Consider the following 5,402-nt stretch of genomic DNA (forward strand, 5'->3'; position numbering starts at 1 on the left):
CTATAAGCAACCACGCTTTCCAAGTTTATTAAGTCTTCCAGAAAATTACTTACGATGAACACCGCCTGCAAATAGCGAGCTAATCTAGGCAGGCGGTGTTAAGGACATACAAACGCGAATTACTAATTGAAGGCGTTAAAGAAGTCGATTTTGAATACATAATTTGCCAAAAGAGGAAAAAAGTAATAAAAAGTGAAGAAAAATATAATAATTTATGATTGAATTATAATTAAGATGCATTTTTTTATTTCAGAGATAAGAGTGCTAGTGTCAGCATAACTATCCAGAGTTTCTAAAGTTACAAATAGTAATGCCTGAATTTTCTTTTTGAATATGTGCTTTGGTAGTCTTCAATAGCTTTCGGGAATGCTGTTCCAAATTTTAGCACCAACGATGAAAAAAGAGTTTTATGATGATTGAGCCTAGAATGATTAATATATAAGTTACCAGAAGATGCTGAGCGAGTATTATACTGATGTATGTCTTGTGTACAAGTAAAAAGATTGCAGATATTTTGAGGTGCAGAGTTAGTGGTTATATCAAGCATTAAGATTGATGAAAGTTTGAAGTAGAGCAATGTTGAGGTGCATTTTGTTTATCACGATTATCGACTATTGCCACTGATTTTCGTTCAGATTTTCAAAGTCTCTGCAGATTAGTGAATAGTGAGAACCGGAATGACAACGACATCGTACTAACTAAAAACACTCTACTGTAGTAGGGTGTCGAAGTGGCTATCCACATGTACGCATTGCGTACCTAGCCCTTAATTTATCTTTTTTCTTTTGCCAAATACTGTAACATGCAGTGTGACAGACGGACATCTTGAGTCGCAGTGAAAGCTTGCGTGGTTAATTTTGTTCCTTTTAACCCACATAATTGTTCTTTATCTTTTAGATTGTTGACAACAAGAATCTGATCGATATGAGAATTCTAAGTGTGATTCATGTGCTATTTCACTTATTTCTCTTAACGAACGCCTGTACGGAGATCCGAGTAACAGCCGAAGATAAATCGACGATCATCGGTCGAACAATGGAGTACAGTCTCGATTCATTTTCGTACCTCATCGGAGAACCCGTGGGATAAAATCACTCTGCAAAACTACCAGAAGGTTGTCATTCAGATGGAGATCATTTTTCTTGGTCCATCAAACACACTGAATACACTGTGGCATATGGGAGCAGATCAGTGGGAGGTCTTATGTTCCCTGGCTTCACGAAATATCAGGTACCGCCGCTAGAAAATAAATAGATCATGAGTGCCCTTATTTTTGTACTTCAAAATGGTGGATAAGTCATAGTGAAACCAATAGCACTATCCAATGGATAGTGATTTATCCGGTTGCAGTATCCACCTTTTGAATTGAACTGGTTGTTCGAAGGCCATTATAACTTTATCTGGCAGATACTGAGCCACTATCTGCCAGTTTCAATCTCTGCGAATATTTCAGTATTTGCCCTCAGAACTGTAAATATGCTCACTCTAAGCACATCTAGTTAACGCGTGAAAGAATGTGAGAAAATCTCGGTCAACGTGACTGTGAATTCACTCAATCAAAACAGGTCACAACGCCAATTGCGACCATTTTGAAGTTTTAATAAATTACGATCTCAAATCTTCCTTGTATAAAGGAAAAAGGAAAGGAAAAGAAAGGTTCGGGTTTTAATTTAAGTGTCTAATCTTCTAGTGCTCGAGCACTAATTGGGGACACTGTAAATTGAAATTAACAAATTAACGCCAATCAAATCAAATGTTGGTTTTTGAAGAGACGGAAAAACCGGAGTACCAACCTACATATAACGCAGAGTCTGGGAATTGAATCCGAGCATTGGTGGGATGGATCGAGGCGAATGCTCTCACTACTGCGCCACCCCTGCACCCCAAGGAAAAAGGAAACTTTATTGAAAATGCAAAAAAAGAGGGCAGTAATATACTATTTTACCACAATTGCTAGTAATCTCGCAATCTAATTGGCTAATTTGCCGTTGTCGATAAGAGTCCAGACAACGCTGTACGCGTTGATTTGTCACTCAATTTAATAGCCAATCAGGAACGGTCCATTTTGGGAAATAAAACAATCATATTGCTAGAAAGTTGTAGACATGTGTCATGTTGTAGACTTGTGTCATGATGTTGAATTTGTTGTCGACTCACGCGACTGCGCCTCGTGAGTCCACAACATTTTGACCACTGTGATGACGAATATCGTTGTCGACAAGAGTACAGACAACGCTGAACCACTTTCGATTTGTTAATTAGCTTATCTTCGTGCAAATTAGTCTTAAGAAGTCCTTGTTAGCACTAATCTCGCAAGTGAAAAAAATTGGGCTGTAAAACGTGAATGGTCATGATAACTAGCACAAAGACAAATTTAAAAAAATGTGGCCAGTTTTGCATCAAGTCTTTTGGTGGTTTGCAACCAATCTCGAGAGACACAGGTAACATTTTGTAATGAAGCAAAAGGAGCTAATGATAAATCTTTATATGTTTTCGTCCACCAACATGGCGGCGATGATGCAACGTGAAATAACCTTTGTATACGAGAGTTGAAACCAAGCCAAACGAAAAATGTGAAAAAATGTACTTTATTAGTCACGGCCCGGTTGTTCGAAAGCCGATCAGCTTACCTGGATTAGTGTAAACTTTGCTTCCTTTTTTCAACTTTTTGGGGAAAGTTTCTTTCTGCTTATTTGTTTTTCAAGATTGATTTTTCTCTAATGTAAAACTTTGCCGAATGTTCGCGTTGACCATCATTTGGTAGTACAGACTGTAGAAAAACAAACACCGTGGTCAACTTTAATCTGGGATTAGCATTTAACGGCTTTTGAACAACCAGGCCCAGATGTCAAAAGCCTATTGATTTATTTAAATCTTTGTGCTCAATCTAGTTTCCAGTGTATAATTAAATCTACCATTCGAGATTTTAAAATACTTTTGAAGAGACATCAGTGGGGCATACAAAACGCAACGTTATAACCGGAAACTAGAATCATCCCGTATAACTGTAGTGTGTATACTCATTTTTATAGAAAAAAAGATGGTTGGCTCGTTTGGAAAATCTCGATTTAAGTTTGGTCTTGAAACGCGGGTTTTAAATTTCCAATCAAACTTAAAAATCGTGTTTTTATGTTTGTTTTCACACGACAGGACGTTCCTTTCAGCAAATGTGGAGAGGCGATAGAGCCTTTACAGTTAATCCTGTGGCCCTTGGCAGACTCTGGATCCGTATAGGAAGTGAGGGAGAGCATGTCATCAGAATCCTTTCCGTTGGTATTCGGTGGAAGTATTTTCGGTATCGTTTTTGAGATGCACTTTTCGGTGATGGACAAAACAGGCGATGCCATTGTCATTGAATACACTGAGAAACGAAGACAGTTGTACTGGGTGTGATGACCAACGCCTCTCCTTAAGACTAAACCTACGTAAGTACGTTCAACTGTCAGAGTTTAATAACGAACCATTGGTATTGGGCCCAGTTAAATTTCCACCGACTGGAGAAGGAAGTGGGGTCCTTGGAATGCGCATGCCCGTTGACTTAACACCTCCATCAACGTTTGTTCGTGCAGCGGTGCTAAAGGAATTTGCCAGGCCCAAGACGAACATAACCGCCGTCAATTTGGCTTTTCACGTGCGAAATTCTGTCGATATTCCTCACGCGGTAATGTCTTATCATAAACTCCAGAGGATCGGGGATTTCACCTTTTGGGGGGTGGCCAAGGACATTACGAATAATATCCGTAACTACAACGACTTAACCATCCGTGTCGTTTATCTTGACAACGTGCAACAAGAAAAGGTGATGAAGATTAAAATGTTTTCAAAGATTGGCGGATTTCAAGATGTCTCAGGTGATTTGAAACATATGGGTGGTGCAACAGGGGGTCTCAAACATGGCGATGAACTGTAAGCTTGGAACTCGCTCACCAAGATCAGCTTTTCTGGTGTTTAATTGCCTTAAGGAATGGAAGATTAAACATAGTTGAAAAATATGATGTGTATGTCGTAGAAAGACTAGCCTTGTTTAAATACTGTCGTTTTGTAGGCAATAATTTTGGCACCTATTTAGATGATGTAGACCTGCTGTACCCTCTCATCCATATACACTCACCGGCAAAGGACAGCTACAACACCGGGAACTCCATCCCCTACATGTTATGAACATGGAAGATATTTACAGAGGCAGCAATTTCTCCAGCCAAGCGTCCTGCCGCATGGCAGCCCGATGCCCAAGTAAGAGCCATAATAACACGAGGCTTCTGACTATTGCTCGTGGATTATAGAGTGCTTATACGATCTAATATTAATTACACTCGCGTTGTCAAGGCGTTCAATCATCACTGAGGTCATTAAAGCACGGTGAAATCTCGACCTTGATCCAAATTTAAATGATTTATTTATTTATTTATTTATGCAGTCCAAAAACAATAGGACATAAGACCCTACTAGGTTTAAGCACCAAGCCAACCTTCTCCAAAAATATTAACTTAATATTATAAATAGACTAAATAGGTTGCTTATTAACAAGTTGTCGCCATCAAAACCGTTGAAATCTCTTGAAATAAAACGACTTAAGTTTACGCTTAAAACAGTCAGTAGACTCAGCCTGCCTAACATCGTCAGGTATATTGTTCCTCAAAATTGCTATCCTATTAAAATAGAAGTCCCGAAAAATTGATGTACGGTTATTACTTATCTTTAAGTTCAGCCCTGAGCACGCATGAGCACGCATGAGCACGAACGAGGTAGATCAATATGTCCATCATGAAGACAACTAAGTCGACATATTCAAGCCAGTAATTAAAGGCAATCACTTCAGTTTGATTAAGCTCTCCTTATATGACAAGTTGCTACTATTTCTTAGTATAAAGCGTGTAGCTCGTCTTTGCACTTTTTGAACTAGGAATAAATTGCTGATAACAGACTGAAGTGTCCTATAACTGAGAGCAATAGCAAAAGTGCGAACGCACTAATGAACAGTAGTATTTAACAGTAGTAATATTTTGAGCAAGAGCCAATGTAGATTTGATTTAAAAACGCCATGCCATGATCAGGAGCCCATTACCACAACATGTCCTCTACCTCTGAAATGACGGTTATCGACAATTCCTAATTTTCTCTGGATTGACTGTTAGAAGTATACCTTTTAAAGATTAAAGGCAATGACGAAGAGAAGGCATGGGAGCTCTTGGTCACTGTCTGGTAAAAGTGAAGTTTGTGGAGAAAACGTGGATCCGTTCATGGCTGTTTATGGCGTGAGGGAGGAGAAGATTCAAGGTATTTACCAAAGTAAAGGAATGGCCTGTTCTTTCTACGTCAAAAAAGATGACAAAGAAGTGGCGCATTTTGTGACTTGGTCTGGTTTAACTAAACACGTAAACAAAGCAGCTCAAATGAATCAT

General features: G+C 38.9%; 1 pseudogene; it reads left to right on the plus strand.

Moving 5' to 3' along the window:
• Nucleotides 1-453: 453 nt before the first annotated feature.
• Nucleotides 454-4,035, plus strand: LOC138055657 (bile salt hydrolase/transferase-like; annotated as a pseudogene).
• Nucleotides 4,036-5,402: the final 1,367 nt, after the last annotated feature.

Source organism: Montipora capricornis, chromosome 7, assembly GCF_036669925.1.
Source record: "Montipora capricornis isolate CH-2021 chromosome 7, ASM3666992v2, whole genome shotgun sequence".
Lineage (NCBI taxonomy): Eukaryota > Metazoa > Cnidaria > Anthozoa > Scleractinia > Acroporidae > Montipora > Montipora capricornis.